Consider the following 17,406-nt stretch of genomic DNA (forward strand, 5'->3'; position numbering starts at 1 on the left):
GGTTTTAATATCATAAATCTGGCTGATTTGTCCTAGATGGTATGTTCAGTCCTGAAAAAATTACCAGAGATAGTTGCTTTGCAGTATTTTGTCTCAATGACTGTGAGACAAGTACGAACATGTAAAGGGCAATGCCCATGCAAGAGCTGTAGTCCATGCACTGGATAAGCCAGAGAGGAGGAAGGGCAAATAGATGGAAACTGGGTGATGTTTCCCTGTTCAACCAAGCCTGATCTGGGTGAACAGAAGGCCTGCCACTCTCAATTAAGGCTCAGAAGATAAATGATTTATTAGGATTTAATGAAATATAAATAGCCATGTCTTTCTTTAACAACTTGCCACATATCAGACATTAAGCGCTGTTTGGATTTTTAGAAGATGATGATCATGTTTCAAAGCACAGTACAGCTTATAGACTTTATTTTTCTATTTAAATTAGCAATTTGTAAAGAAAACATGAGCTATGTGGCTGAATATATAAGGAGAAGCACATGTTAATGTGATCTAAATATAAGCACAAGGTTAGAGGCTCTTTTTATTTTAAAGAATCACTTGGCACATTTAAAATAAGACCAGCCTATTTTCCCTTTTCATACAATTAAATATGCCTTTTTTTTTTTTTTTTTTTTTTTTCTGGGAATTCCATTGGCACATCTAGGTTCCTTCAAAGTTACTTCAAAGTCAGCTCACACCATATATACCAATTGTACCATGTTGCTTAAAAAATATGATGTTCTTCTACACCTAAGATTAATTGATTCTTGTTTGTTTATTAATGAATTTCTTCTGCAATCCATCCTGTTTCCTAGGGTTCATGTATGAGCGATTTGCTCATTCAGAAAGCAGACCTTACCAAGTGTCAGCAAGCGAGTAAGAGAAAGAGAGAAACATTAATACATTTGATTACGTTAATTACTACCGGACTCCTGTTTTGCACATAACAGATGATTTTTTTAGAAACTGATTTTATGTCTTGATAATTATACTGCACTCCAAATGAGTCACACATATAAGTATCAGTACATTTGCATCTGCTGGATATGCAGCAGTCAATTTATATAGATTCAGAATATGTTAGAAAAGCAAAATGTTAGCTTGAATAGTAATAAGTATTTATACATGTTTTCTCTTCCTGGATACACTAAAGAGATTTGAGCTTGAGCTTACTATTCTGGAGGTGTTCTCATTTTTTTTGACAGGTAAACAGGTTTGGATACTCCAGTGGTGTAAGTAGGAATAGCTTTGAGATTTATGGGGAAATGTTAATTTACACCAGCCAGGAATGAGAACCAAAGACACTTTCAGAATAAATAAAAAAATAAATAAATAAAAATAAAAGCTTTTACATTTATCTGCTGTATGATAAGGGTAATGATTTTATTCTGGATTTTCTAATATGGAGAGAGATAATATTTGGGATAACTTTAGCCTTAATGTATGCACTTATTTAAAATGTATCACTCTAAAATTGTGAACTGTGAAAGCCCATGAAAACTATCTGCATCAAACCTGGCCATGACTGCATATAAATATTTAGCAAGAGATTTTGACTGGCATAGAGCTATTTTTATTTTTATTATTTATTTATTTATTTATTTATTTTTAGGCAGGATCTCCTTTCCATTTCTGCTTTGTTTTCTCCTCTATTAGATTGTACATTGAAAGCTAATAGGACTTTAAGCTGTTTTCTTGTAACATCAATGCTCTGAGAAGCCTCATTTTTACTCTTTTGTTCAGTACTTTCATTTAGACTCTCTTTATACACCAAAATATGTTGTTTGAATCAGAGAGAATAACTGAGAGGAAATTGCACAATGCCAAATGTCCTGTTAGAATACAATAAATAAATAAATAAATAAATAGTGATTTAAATACACAGCTATATTACTCTAGGCCATTTTGAGGAGCATTTCTTTTGCAATGTATTTATGCAAATAATTCTTCTGATTAAGTACCCCAAAATATAACTAGGTGCTAGGGAACCTGCACTGCACTCACAAATTAACAAGAAAAATAACTTTAATGAAGAAATCCTAAAGTTTTGAATACTACTGTTGTGTAATTGAATGATAATGGTCAGAATCCACCTGCGTTATTAGCTGTTCTACATTCCTTTTTCATTCTCCTTTTGTCTCTTTTCTATCCTAAATATTTCTGCATACCTCTTAACCAGTTGCTACTATCTTAATCTGTACGTGGTTGTATTTGTGTTGTTACAGAATAAGTGAAATGCACTAGGACAATTTTTCTTCCAAGATTTATGTGGCTGATCACAGTTTCCCAGCTTTGTTTTCAGACAGGAGTAGGTAGTGCTGCTGTGACTCATGACATTCAGCTGATGGGGATGGGATTGTGTTTGTTTGTTTCTCAGGATTACTCTCATGCAAGGAGAATGGAGTACTGCAGGCAAAGTCTTCCATGTGGATCTAAGAGCAGACTTACACTCTTTTTTTCTTTTAAGTGCTAAAGAGCAGACTGCAAATATAGTCTATTATGAATTAATTCGCAACGATCTAAAGAAACTTAGTTTCTCGCTTTGATCTTGTTCTCTGTACTGTTCTTAGGTGACTGCATGATCCCTCTCCCTTCATGTTGGCCCAGTTTTTCAATCACAGAGTGCAGGGCCACTGCTCAGCTCCTCTCCCAGCCCCTCCTCACCAGCTGCTCTCAGGCAACACCCAGAATTAGCTGAGTACCGTTCTCCATACAATAGAGACTTCTAGCATCTCTGAAAAACACTGGCAACCCAGTCAAGAACACATCGCTTGCCAAGCAAAACCCCAAGTACCGATGTCTATACGCACACGTTAATCACGTTTCAACCCTCAAAAATATGGATCAACATTCTCTGCAGAATAAACTCAGCTATAGAGGTAGAGTAGTAGAAACAACTGAAGATGCTCCAAAATCCTCTCCTAGATGTCAGAATAATCCATGCCTGCATATAATAACCCTCATGCAGCTCTTCAAGCTCTCACAGCTGTACACAGTTATATAGGACCCTAAATCAAGAAGCAATCTTTTTCTTTTGACAATGATATAAAAGGGACCTCTTTTTTGCTGCTTTCATACTTGCATCAAACTGTTTGTTGTAAACTGTCCCTATTGTTGTTTTAACAGACTTCAAGAATATCAAAAAATAGTGAAGAGGATATTTCCTTATCCCAGTATCACTTCCTTAACCCTTACCAAAAGCAAGGGTTGCTTTTGGAGGTTACTACTAAAGTACATTATTTTAAGCATGCTTTAGTTACTACTGAAGTATGTTATTTCTGCAGGTCTCTTAGAAACGTTGTCCTTTGCTTTAAGCCACAACTGCAAGTATGTTTAGAACCTGAAAATACATCCTGTCACAGTAAATCCTTGAGTGCATTTCTTAATAATGAATCACATTTACATTTTCCACATCAATAAAAATAAATCAAGTCAACAACCAAAATTTTTGCTATGTTTTGTAGAGGTGCCAAAAGGCAAGTTATCTGTAAAAGCATAGGCTGACTTTTTAATACAGCTAATATTTCTGTCCAGAGGACATCAAGAGAAGCACAAGGACTTATTCAATGAAAACACAGAATTTAAAGAATCTTTAGACTGTAAACTTTCTGCTTCAGGGTCTGTCTAGTGCTAAGCTCATAGAGTGGTTGTTTCTTAACAGTAGAGGTTACTACTTAGCACAGTTCCAGATCCTTGTGTGCATTCTTTGCTGTAGTTGCAGGACCACTGCAGGACCAATTGCATGTAAAATGCAATTATATATTTAGGTATTTTTCTGGAACTGTATATTAGAAGATCCTTTCTCTGAAGGAGTAGCTTGATTGGTAAATCTGAACAGTTGACATTCCATGGACACATTCCACTCTCCCCTCCCCTCCGCATCTCAGGTTTTTCCATGCAACAGGAATCCAAAACCTACAATAAATAGTCTCATTTTGAAGTATTTCTGCATCCTTTTCCTAAGGCTCAAGAGACTTAGGAAACTTTTTTTTTTCTTTCTTTTTTTCTGCAACTTTTAGGAAAGCTTGATAGGTTTGGTTGTAAAGCAACATTGAAAACAGTAGCAGCCTAGCTTGAAGATAGTTTCTGTGCTGTTTGAAACTACATGTATGGACGAACCTCTAGAACTACTATATAATAAACAAACCAGGAAAGCCACAATCTGATGCTTTTCCAAGCCCATCAAATCCATCTCAATGACTGCAGACAAATTATTGTATGAGTATCGCTTTCAGCTTTGCATACCTGCAAAGCTGCTCTGTCAATACATTTCTGCACATTTCCTTGGAGTTGTATTTGTAAAACCTCTAACTGGAGTTCAGCCTCTAATGGACTTAAATGCACTTCCTGTTTTGAAGAAAAGACATTGAGGAGGATCTTGAAGTGAAGTGTCTGCAGTTCTGTATGCTAATCATACTTTCACCAGAGTTATGTCCTTAGAAATGCAGATTGTTTCCTGGGATACTGCAGCTCCTCCGCAACTTCTTGTCATCCACATGTTTGATTGCCCTCATAAATTGCATGTGGGCACTAATAACTTCTGCTGAGGTTATACTGCATGCCACTCTGATTGTTGACTCAGCCTCATCTCACAGTCCTGGGTTTTCTCTAGTAGCATATGTTTTAGGTTCAGCAGGAGTTTAGGAGATTGAATAGAGACAATAAGGAGAAGATGATGGGCTTGCATTTCATTCCTGAATACATACATTTACTGGTGATGATTTAAACAGTGAATTATTTTTTTTTCTTGACATCTAAAAGAATGTTGTTACTACATAGTAACAGCAAACTATTTTTTCACCAGTTCTAGGCTAAGAGCAACAAATAGATGAATTGCACCCCCCTTTTGGTCCATTCCTCTTTGAAAAAAAATGATCATCTGTTAGGGTAAAGTGCAAGTTTTAGGTCTGAATTGATCCACTATCTTTAACTTTTATTTCCTTAATAAGCAAATCAGTCCTCATCAGTGTGCAAGATCATCAACACATATTTCCATTTCTGTACACAGTTGAATGTAACAAAACTATAATTACATCATGCAGAGGGTAAATCACATACTGTGGCCAGTAAGCATCATACAAGGTCTGATTCAGCTTTATGAAAGTCAGGGAAATATATCCCACTGACTTCACGAAGATTTGGATCAGCTTTCTAAAGATTAGGATCTTCACTTAGCTTATGATACAATCACATACTGCAGCAAATAGGTTTATGCTCTGTGTGTGTGTACCTGTAGGCATACTCATACTTCAAGTAGGACCTACTGAGCAAAACCTCCTTTTATGTTTGTATGTTTGTGCATCTGTCTCAAACAAACAAATAAACAAAGGAAAAAAAAAAAAAAAAAAAGGCTCATTTACCTTTGGCTCTATACAGGTAAAAAAAAAAAAAAAGTTAAAACAATGTTGCCTACAGGTCAATGTACATTGCAAAGAGAAATTTTATATTAGAAAATAACATCTTAGTACTAAATACAAAACATTACAGTATATTTCGCTAGTGTGGTAGGTTTCATTCTTTTTGGAGGGTTTTCCAGCCCTCCTGATCCAATTCACAAAAGCCATGCTGACCTGTACCCGAGTCCCCCTGACGTGCAGAAGTGCTGGGGAAATGAGCTCCGCCTTGCCTCTCTGGTATTAGTCACATCCAGCTGAAAGGTACTACTAGAAAATGAAAATAAAGTACGTAACTATCCTATAACATCTCTTCTACACTCACATCCTGTGATATGTGATGCAAGGGTGAAAAAGTCCCTTTCACAAGGTTTATAGCCTCATAAGTTTCCTTCAGTTATTGCTCAGAGCATCTCATGCTACCCTCTGTAAAATCCACATGGCCAACCTGTGAGGGTACAAGCTAACAATGGTGATGAATAAATAAAAGTTGTCCCTTGCAGAAAACTTCAGGCAGTTTGTGTTGGTTTATTTTGGTCTCATTAGGATGCCACAACATGATAAATGATTTAGGTTAAGGGTAATTTAGTTTATGGCACAATAGGCATGAAAGGTTATTCCTTCTTATGCCCTTCTCACATAAAGTCTACCTTAAAAAAGTAAAGTCTTTATGTCTCAATAAACAGAAGCCACATAGATATTGTGTAACAAATTACATATTGGATAACAATCTATAAAATTTTATTGGCTTATGAGGTTTGCATTGATTTGAATTTTACCCAAAAGCAAAGAATTACTGTTTCTCCAAAACACTAAAATAAAAGGGAAACAGAAATCTCCATTATAGTCTTTCAAAAGTGTAGCCAACAGAAACAACTCTGAACAATGCAATCAAACTCCTGGAAATAGCCTAGAGTTCACCTTAGAACTCTTCCTTGCATGATCGAGAAAGCCTTGCAAATCAGCTCCAGCAAGGAATTTAGCACCAAGGTTCACCACAAAGCCAAGAAACAGCTTCTGACACCCAGCTGTAATTGCAAGACAATTTTGTGAAGTTACATTGCCACATTTCACTGTGAGGTGTTAGTGGATTACTGTTTGTATGAGTGATACAGCTGCACGAAATTGTGGAGGAAATATCAGAGGTCATGCTCTTCATTTTACACAAGTATCTGTTTTATGAAATGTGGAGTTCTCTGGGAAAGAAAGTAAATGTGGGTCATGGTGAAGCTGGAGATGTCTTCCCTTTGCCATTTGCACCACAGGAGTTAAATACATATTTATATATATATGAAGAAGAAGGGCTGGGGATGTACTTTCTTTACATAGACATGCAATAAAATCTACTGATCCTTAAAGAAAGGAGGTGATGCACAAACGAGTCCGGTATCACTGGTGTTAACTACTATCACTCAATCCAGAGGACACTAGTGGCTGTACGTCTGAGCCAGAATTACTTCACACACCTTTTGGAGGATAAGACTAAGATATTTTATAAACCTTTTTCAGTGATATTCAATGGCAGAACGCAACCTCTCAACTACAAACACCTTGAGTGCGATCACATTCATTGTATTTGATCCTGTCCACTGGGCTGTGCCTTGCCGAGAGCTGATCACCAGGCGCAGCCTGTGCAATTAGCCACTTCAATAACCAGTGGGTCTGATGAACTACAGCACGGGCTGCTCTATTGTTCAGAATAAATGAGATGGTATAAAAGTTGTGACAGGCAATAACGCATTAGTAATACTGTATACAGCCATTAAACCTAATGCATAAAAGGGCCCCTGAAATATGTATAAAAATTAAAACTGTACTTTTACTGATGTCTTTTCTGAAATTAATTTTCTATTTTCTACCTCCAGGTACCTTTGGCCAATATAGCTTTGAAATGTGAACTTTAAGGAAAGCTAATAATAAGGATCCCACCTGGTTTTATTTCAGTGACATTTGTACTTATGTGTCCTTGATACTTTTAAAACATCCAAAGGTAGCAGTCAGCACATGGGTACACATGGTATACATAGCAACAATTTGGGTTTGATTTTGCCTTGTGTATAAACAAATGGCAGTAATTTGTAGTATAGCCTTCAGCAGGACGGAGTTGAAAATCCCCAGTAACTGACATCTTTGGGATTTTCATTTTTTCATCCTTTCTTGCAATTTTTAGTTTTTCCTTTTTATCTGAACTCAGTTCAGTGCGCTGACCTCATCTGTGGCCAGTGCTGCAACAGCAGCAATTTGGGCAGTGAGACCCATTGGTGCCTACACAGCTACAGCTGAGGTGCCTGATATTTTCCAAAACAAGCTGGCACTGCTTTTGCCTCTCAGCATATACACAAGTAATTTCTTACCCAAATCATATTCCTTACCACAATTAATTTCTTACACAAATCAATTCCAAGAAAATTATTGCTTGTTAATTTTCAACATCATATTACAGAGTAAGTGGGGATTAGGAGCATCTTTGGAAAAAAAGAAAAAAATGCTTGAGTCTCTCACAGTCTGTTTCTAAAATTTTCTTGGGGTTTGTTCATTTGTTTTTGAGAGTTTTTTGTTTTATTTTGTTCTGGTTTGTGTTTTGGTCTCAAAACACTACGTTTGCATCTGTGGGTACAAGTTCACTGTGATTCTATGATTGCACAGACCATGCGCCCCTGGTTAGGCTGTGTATGGGGTTTATTTTTGGGTACTGCTGGTGGCTGCCAGAACAACCTCAGCACTGTCAAACAAAGCGTTTTCCTGCTAATTCCTTACAGGGCTTAGGTGGATTCTGAATCAATCTGGCTGAGAAAGTCAGCCAGACAAAGAGGTATAATCGTGACATGGTTAGTTATTTATATTTTACCTGAATCAGTGATTAAGGTGCCTTTTGTCAGTTCGTATGCTTCACACATAACTTTTATCCTACCATTTTTTGACAGAAGTTAGACTTAGAGTATCTCTTCCCTATGTCTTCTGAATCAGTCTTCAGAATCCCTAACCCAAAGTTTAATATCATCCATTATTCAACACCTAGCCTAACAATAAGGCTAACTTTAAAACTAGTAATCTCTCAGTAAAGCTGTGCAATTAATGCTGAAATACCTGAAGTACAGAATAATACCAAGTAGCACTCCCCATAGCCTTCCTCAGAGCATCCCAAAATACCAATAGTCTTCCTGAAGTCTCTAGTTATCAAACATTCTTTGAGATTTAGTGGTAGACTCCGGCTCACCTAAGTAGATTTGCTTAAAATGCAGAATATTTTCCCCAAAAATTTAACCACAGACTCTCTACCTGCTCACAGTTCACCCATTTTATGCCAGGTTTCAATGATCAAAATGTCCTCCCAAGGCTGCTTAGCACGCTGGTGAGCTTTACCCAAACTAGTTCATTCTGTTGTTTTTATCATTTTTCATTTACCATGTAAATGACCCCATGATTTTTGTGCCATGTGGCTCCCCACAGCACTGTAGCTCCCACCTGCTCTCATTCCCCCTGAGTTGAGATGAAGGGGGCTTCCACTTGCTGGAATTTCACTTTTCCTTGTGGTTTTAGGCCACAGCCCACACTCGGACAAGGCTTTTGCTTTGGATGCCTTTACAGTCTCCGTAGCTGCAGTAGTATATGTTTTATTTGAAAGCATTACATTTACTGCAATATAAAGAGGCCATTATTGCTTCGCTGTCTTCAAAGCTGGTCTTCCCCCTGACAACCCCTTTGCTGATGTCTTCCTGGAGTTACACAGTATGTACTGGGCTTTCTTATTCCTACTTGTACTAGATACAACACAGTTATGTTTCTTCCCCCAAGCTCAGTGTCCTCAGAGGAGTATTTAGGTTAAGAGCAGTTTATTCCTGGCTAGAACTGCAGCAACTGAAAGCAGGTTCATAAGCCAGGATTCTCCTGTGCTGCAGGCGGCTACTAACAGTCCAGGTGATGTCTTGGACGGAGACAGAAGCAGGGAGGTGTGCAGTGACAGGGCACAAAAAACCCCTGCTGCTGCAGCACGGATGGTGCTTGGGGCATGGTGGCAGCACAGGGCAGGAATGATGCCATTAACAGATAGAAACAGGGGGGAAAAAGGAGACAAATCCTCATAGCCCTCTGTTCAGCTCCCCCCTCGCCAGGAAAGATGAAAAGAAAGGTGTGACAGTGGGGGCTGCCAGAGCCAGGAGCCCTGCCGGAGCAGTGAGAAGCAGGTGGGGGACACAGCACAGACCCCACAGCAGCTCTGGGGTCTGCGCTTCAGCCAGCTGGACCTGTGCAGGGTGCAAGATCCCCCATTCACACCACATCTCCAGCCTTGTCTGAGGAAGGTGTTTTCAGGGATCCCAGGGCGGCCTCATCCTGCTCAGTACAGCACAGGCAGCCTGTGCTCACAGTAAATTCACTCCTATGAGAATTCTCTCACTGTGGAAAGAGTCTTTGCTTTGCTTTGTTTGCTTAACGTAAAATTGTGCATAGAAATAAATGAGTAAGTGCTCCTATCTGAAGTGAAGATTTTCCTTTTCAGCAGAAGACATCCCTCTGGCAGGGCTTTCCCCTGTGGCTACGCTCCCACCAAAGAGACAGCTACATGGCTGTCATACAGCCATACGTATGCAGTTGGTAAATATTGTTATTTAATATTGTTATTTAATATGGATCTTTGGGTGAGGAAATTGAGTCAGGACTGGAAACCCAGACCTAGCTCGTGGATATAGTGGAACAGAGGGATGAGAGAGGGGTTAGGGCAGTGGGTTAGGAGAGGTTAGACCAGAACCTCTGACAGCTTCAGGGTGAGCAATATTGGAAAGAAGAGAGTTAAATGTATATATATATATATATATATATATATGGCTTTTAGCTTTGCCTGATAGCTCCAGCAAGGACTGGGTCACCTCTGTGGAGAGGCTTCAGCAACATGTCATAGCTAATGATGTCAGTGCTGAGAAAAAGGTGGCAGTTTAAGTGAGTATAATAGGGGTAAAACCTCTAACCTGCTGTGCAGCCCGAGTGCTCCTGTTAAGCCGGCAGACAAAACAATTTCTGGGAGAGAGGTGATTTTGTAGAATTTCCTCAGCCCCCAGCTCTGCTGCTGGTTACAGAGCCTCCCTGCTATTATCATCCAAAGGAAAGTGAAACCATTTGGGGATAAGTGCCTGAATTAAGGAAATTAACAGAACATCACCAGTTTGAGGGGAGCTTAAATGCTGCAGTACCAGGGACCAGCTACAGCACGGTACAGCAAACCACGCAGTGCTCACCAGTTACCATACAGGGCTGATCTGACTCTAAAGCAATCATTACAAACAGTTTCTGTAATAGCAGTGGCTACCAGACAGGCCAGAGAAGTGCAACTGAGGCACCAAGGACGATCAGCAACAGCGCTGGAGATGAGCCCAGACACACAGCATGGCTCCCCAAAGGCTGCGTACGCCTTCTCTGCAGAGGACAGTCCCACAGAGCAAATAACATGCTTGGTTTTATTCATTTACCCTGTTCAAGGACAGACTGATTGGGATCCATAAGATGCTAGAAAGGCAGGGATGGATTCTGCAAACAAGCCCAAAGTCTGACAACCACGACAACGGAGCAGAGTGATGGGAAACTGAGCCCATGCAGGATGCTGGTGAGCCCATGTGGAACAGGGGTCTATTTCAGGGGACACAAATCCACATTTTATCTGGATTTCTTTACAAATGGAGGAAGCACAGTTTATAGTGAGGCTTGCCCTGGTCCTGCTGGTTTTGTAATTTCATGGTAGGATTATCAGAAAGCGTTTGAGGAGATGAAGTTGCAGAAACTTCAGTGCTTTTAATCCCCATTTCTCTCACCAAAGGCACCACACAGTGCTGAACACAGTGCCTGGGAGAAATGGGTTTACGTTGGTGAAGTATATGGTGCACCAGGCTTTCAGGGGTTTCCTCATTAGCTGAACCCTGGCATTTCTCTAAAATCTGTTCCTCCCCAAGTCAGTTAGCAGTGAAGTCTGAGCACTGTGAGGTGTTCAATAGCTCAGTGTGATAGCAGCAACTCACATACAGTACCGGCTCTGACAATATTTTCTACGGGAAGATTTCTTAAATATATGGGAAAACTGCCGGAGCAAGGTTTCACAATAGCAGGAGTTTAGGTCATCAACAGTGATGAAATTTCTTCTCTGCCTAAAGAGTGATCTCCTGTAGGCCAGAGAGGGTCCTAACCCCAGACTGCTGGCTGCTGTGGGCCCACCTCTCCCAGGGTTTGGTCATCTTGACCCTACAAAAACCTTCCTGAGCAAGAACAGCAGAGTGTAATCCACCCAATCCAGGTTAGCAAATTAGCCACTGTTTTCCAGCCAACCCTTTCCCACATCATGGCTTTGCCGTAGATAGGGACCTGGGATCTTCATGCTTTGGTTGTGGCCATGGGACAGCACAGTTTGTGAAAAAATATGAAACAGTCTTCAGATTTCATCTGAGGAATCTTATTTATAAAATGGATCCTATTGGTAGTCACATCAAGCTGTCCTGAAGCCAGGTGGGTACTTAGTTTAGAAAAATTAGGTAGCATCTTTAATTCCTTGAGAGGCATCTGGGAGCTGTGATGGGAGCCCAAGAAGGTTATTGTGTACCTGCGTGGCTGGGTCACTCGCGTTTGTTTATAGCTAATAAAAACAGTTATCTGGAAGCCAATTATATCAGTTCCTGTATTATTACATTGTGTAAACAGCAAGGACATAACACTGTTTCTCTCATCTTTCTGCTGTTTTCTATCTCTTTTAACAAGAGCATTACAGCAGATGCTGTCAAGAATTTTAATAAAACAAACTGCGTTTCTGACCGTCTTTATCCATTTCTTCTTGTCTTTATAGGCTAGAAATATATTAGAGGGTCTAAGTGAGGAAAATTACTCTCCCTCCTCCCTGTCCCTGTCTCTCAGTTGCTCTCCTATATTCTGGGGAGTTTCTCCCTTGCAGAAAACCCAAACCACTACAAAGAGCCCCAGCCCCATAGCCTCAGGGCAACCTGGAGAGCTACTCACACTGTCTGTCAGTCGATCCCCTTCGTTGCCTCCTGTGCTGAGCTCCAAAAAGGGCCCAGGCTGGTGGCAGTGCCTGTCCCTGGGCCCAGATGGAGTTAAGAGGGTGTGGAGGAGCAGTGGCAACTAGGCCACTCTTCCCAAAATTTCTGAAGCTGATCAAATTTCCTGGGATATAATCCTAAAAAGATTTCAGCATCTAACTATGCAAAGAAACTCATGTGGGCAAGTGTCAGTACAGAGATGATAGCACCTACAGGCCTGTCTGATAGAGAGACACCCTCGCTTTAGGCTTGGGCAGATGTGGGTTACCCAAGCTAACCTAGCAGTGAGATCTTGGTGAAGCATTTCATACGGAAACAAAACAAAAACCCCACCATTACCACTACCAAAACAAAACAAACAAACAAAAAGCAAAAACAAAACCAGAAAAACAAAACAAACAACCAAAAAAAAAAAAAAAAAAAGCACCACCAACATCAAAGAAGTAGTTTTGTAAACCAAATTACTGAAAATGGAGTGGGCTGTTAAGAGTCTTTAATTATCTCTTTGACTACACTGGGACAATTAATTTTGCACTCCCTGAACACCTGTGAGAACACCTTTTGTCCTCAAGAGGCAAAGCAGAAGCAAGTGCTAAGGAGCTGCAAGTGCCCTGGGGTGGGGTCTGGTCTGCCTGCCTGGAGCTTCTTGGGACAGAGGATTTGGAGGTGAGAGCTTAGAGAGATGGCAGAGCTCAAGGTTTTCCTCTCAGCCTAAAGATCCCAAAACTTTAAAAATTGATATATCCAAGTTCTCCTCTGTGTTTTTTATGTAAAAATCTCTTTCTAATCCTTTAGTGTGCACTGAGCTGGCCTGTTCAGCAGCCTCCTAGCATTAAGATAGGGTCTTCAAGAGCTCAGGTGCTTTGCTTCACACCAGTTGCACGTGGTTGTTCTGCCACCAAGATGGAGAACTGTAAGTATTGTGTCCTGTTCTACTGTGGTAGGGTTTTCTTTGTTTCCTATAGGTAAGCTACTCCAAGTTATTTGGTTCTCTTTTTAATGATGTGGTGATTTTTAACTTACATGTTCTGCATTTGTAGAAAGACTGCGTAAGTAAGAGAGGCTTGCAAAGAGCTCTTAGCTTATGAGTAGAAATAAGGCCATCTACATACTGGTGCGTCCTCACAATGCAGGTTTTTTGGTATCCCAAAGATAACTGCCAGCGCAGGCAACTGTAGTTGAAAAACCACATCAGAAGTGACTTGTGCCTTTCCTTTTTTTTTTCCTGGTTCATACCTGGAGGGCTAAGCTATAAAGGTGCATGTATACCTAGTTGTAATCCATGTTGAGTACAGCCTTTGTTAAGAAGGAATAAGGGCTTTTTGACCCCTCTTCCTTTGGAGTTCACTCTCCGTAAGAACGTTTGCTGCAAGCCTGGACCTCTGCAGCAGACTGGGCAAGGATGTGGGGCCAGCTGGGGTGGGTTTGGGGTCCTGGGCCCTGGGTGAGCCTGGCACCAGGGCTGCAAGCAGCATCTGGCTGAGCTCTGGGCAGGGGCTGGTAGAAGCAATCGTCTGGAATAAACTCAGTCACAATTTTAAACAAAAGGAATATTGTCTTGTAGTAGCACACAGCTAATATGGTTTGGGGAGGGGAGGAAAGGAAAGGAAAATCTTTGAATGTCATTTTGAAGAGCTGATATATTTCTATGTACTCACAAGACAGAGACAAACATCCTTCTAATGAAAATTTTCTGTTCAAATACAAATAGTGTTTCATGCCCACATAATGCAAACATACAACTTTGTGTTTCAAGTCCCCTTGGGGATGCTGGCACCTTGTTTTGTGATGGAAATATTTGCTTCAACAGCAAGAAATTAATTTTAGGGTAGCCCATTATGCACCACAAACCTTTCCTTTTCTTCCAGCTTTACGATCAGACTTAGAAAAGAGACATGTCTCAACTTTGATTTAAAGCACTTAAGTCATTATATATTATTTATAATTTTATCCCCAGCATGGAAAGTAACACTCCTAATACATGGCAATCTGTACCTCACCAGCATTTGAAAACTATAGCTGCATACATTGGTGTGTTTTATTTTTCTTTTTTACACAGTAAAATTTGATATACGATAGTTGCTAACTTCATATAGGTACTGATTTGGGACTTTTTAGTGTCATAAAACCTCTGAAGCAGAGACTCATGGAACGTGAAACACTGACATAGTGCCTCTGGAGCACCAAAGCAAAAGCTGGCTGATGAAGATGGGTTATTTGTGGTGGGGTGATGCTCAGAATTACAAACACTGCAGGCTTTAGTTACACACATGCGCACACACACACACACCCCAACTCAGTGAACTTGCAGAACTTTCCAAATACTGGATGTGGAAAGTCTGGCAATTCCCCTCTCTTGGGAAGATGGGGGGGGGGAATAAAGGGATGGAGGAAGTACTACTTCAGAAACATAAATAATCTGATTTTTAACTTATAATAGTTACTTGGAAATGACTGCAGTTTTGAGAAAAGGACAGCTAACTTATTTAAATAGGCTGCAGAGTGTTTGCCTCTTGTTTAATCATTCAGGTGCAGAAGTGCTGCAGGAAATTGTTAGCGTTCAGCCTGATTGTGCAAAGGCTGCTGGAGGAGACCCGTCAGACATGCAGCAACTGTCTGACTCAAGGTGTTCACCCAGAAAGCACTATGGGAGTATACAATTTAACATAAAGCTCTAGTCAAGCAGCTTCTTGCTTCTGTAGCCATGGACTTTCAAAACTTTTTATGAAGTATCACATTTCTTCTAAGGCTGTGTCATACACAATAAGTAAATGACAACACCAAAACTAAAACTCTTGCAGGTCTTTGAATGCAAAACCAAAGTTCAGTATATGCTGTAACCTTGATTATTTCTTTTTTTAATTAAAATGAGCAACAGGAAAAAACTTTGTTATAAAGACTTGCTTAAAATTCCTTAAGATTTATATTTATTGCTTTTACACTTTCAGCTGGTAAAAACTAGATTGATCATTCATTACCCACCTCATTTTTAATATGCTGTAGAAAGTCATATGAAAGTGCCAAAATTAGCACTGTCATCCTCTGTGTTGTCCGTTCTACTGCAGCACAGAGCTGTGATATTCTCAAAAAATATACCTGTGGTGTCTGTTACTAGCAGTCTCCCGCTCTGACTCAGACCTCACATGCATACAAATTCATTATATACATTTTTCTCTTCCAAGAATGTATACATTTAAATCATCAGCCATTTAGAGACACATAACATAATGAAGAAAATTCACTTCTTTATTTCTCTACCCCCTTATGCTAATGAAAATTACTGATCTTTTTTTTTTCTTTTTTTCTTAAAGGCAGCTTTCCCCCAGCATATTCACATTGCAGTAGACAGCACAATTCTGTACTTACAGATCTTAACAGTGAAATGTCTCAGGATCTTTACAATTTTCTGCAGAACTGTTTCAAGCTCTCAGCAAGGCACAGTGTTCATCGAGGCAGAACGGAGCCGTATGGAAGGTCTATGCAGCTGGGAGATAATGGAACTATTTTCCCAGCTGGGACTACAAGCCTTTTATCCACTGAGCATTGCGTGTCTCTTCACTGGTATTAACCGTGAAATACACTGCTTTCCTGCTGCACTCGTGCTAGGACCCACACAATTAGTGCTTGAAGCAGATAAACAGCTACTATAGTTCATGCATATTCCTATCTGGAAATCTTAAACGTATAAAAATTAGCTCTGCACTGATCATCCTTCAAGCAAGCTGAGAGAGTGAAAGCACAGCTGTCGTACTAGTAGCATAAAAGATTAAATGTTCTCTTGCTATTCTTTTTGTACAAATATGAGCTCCTGTCAGGTAATCAGAAAACCTCTCTCCCTGATAACTGGGTCACTACTCAGTATTGTGTTTAAAATAGGAATGGAAATAATTTTGTTTAGTGCTGGGTCCCACAATTGCTTCTTGAGCTCCATAGGAGGAAGCCCATAGGATGCGAGCTAGCTGACAGTCACTGCATCCCAACACTGACTGTCCTCCCAGAACGTTTTACTACCCCATCATATTTTGCATATTCAAAAAAAAAAAAAAAAGGACTTGTTTGAAGTAGTACAGACATAAATCCTGATTACACACAAACTTCAAACCTTCTTAGATTCCCATTTTTCCTCTTGAGACTGCTTCAGCAGAGATCAAATGCAAAGCTCAGACAGGGGAATGCCTTTCTGTTAGTAAGCAAAAGTTATTTGTATTCACAGGGGAAAGAAGTGGAAAGAGCAGTTTTCGGAATGTTTCTGCCAAGAAAAGTGCAATTGTGTCACAGGCGTTGCTTCACCACGTTTTAATGTAATCTTGGTGTAAATCCATTAGTTTGTAATGGGATTAATTGCATGCCTGTCTGAGCAATGGCAAGTAGAGAGGAAGTGGAAAGTAGGTGGCAAAAACCCACAGTGGCACATGGACAATTCATTGCTTCGTTGCTTGGGTGCAATTCGCCCCACCTACACCTGGGTGCTCTCCCCTCTGCCAGCACACCAGTCATTTCAGGCTGCTCCTTCCTTCCCATCAGTGTAATCTGGATGTGTTGAGGTGCTGTGGCTCATTGCCCCATGGCTGAGCTGCTGTACTTGTCAGCCCATGCAAAAGCATTGCTGTGTTGCAGGCAGGTTGCTCTTACTGGAGGTGGCTGTGCTGACAAGGCAGCTTAGAGGACAGATAAAATTATGGTATATGTAGGAGAGAAGGTGAAGACGTTATCCCTTCTAAAAGATGAGGTTTAGGAAAAGTTTTTGTTTGAAGAGGAGGATGGTTCTTTGCACCTGAGTTAAGAGAGCTGGGTCCAACCCAACATCTGTGGAGGAATTTCCCCATGACCTAGGAAGTGCCTCAGCTGTCCTAGTCTTTTTTTTTTCTTTTTTTTTTTTTTGCTTGTAAGATGGAGGTGGCAGGACACAACAGGAACTGGTGGGATGTGTGTCCAAGTGCAGGGCATCCTACACTGTGGGGATGTTACGATATGTATCCCCCTCCAGA

The 17,406-nt window shown here is 40.2% G+C and overlaps 1 protein-coding gene and 1 long non-coding RNA gene across 4 annotated transcripts in view; one reads left to right on the forward strand and one right to left on the reverse strand.

Moving 5' to 3' along the window:
• The window catches only part of LOC137862403 (contactin-6-like), a 144,840-nt gene extending 128,926 nt beyond the window's left edge, over positions 1 to 15,914 (reverse strand). For all 3 annotated transcript variants that reach the window (XM_068694462.1, XM_068694460.1, XM_068694461.1), the window contains exon 1: positions 15,785 to 15,914. The gene's annotated coding sequence lies outside the window, so the exon portion shown is untranslated. The remainder of the gene's footprint in view (positions 1 to 15,784) is intronic.
• Positions 12,972 to 16,792, forward strand: LOC137862404 (uncharacterized). Its single transcript, XR_011100241.1, has 3 exons — positions 12,972 to 13,084; positions 13,214 to 13,331; positions 15,730 to 16,792. It is a non-coding gene; the product is annotated as an uncharacterized lncRNA (long non-coding RNA).
• The last annotated feature ends 614 nt before the right edge of the window (positions 16,793 to 17,406 follow it).

This window comes from Anas acuta, chromosome 11 (assembly GCF_963932015.1).
Source record: "Anas acuta chromosome 11, bAnaAcu1.1, whole genome shotgun sequence".
NCBI lineage: Eukaryota > Metazoa > Chordata > Aves > Anseriformes > Anatidae > Anas > Anas acuta.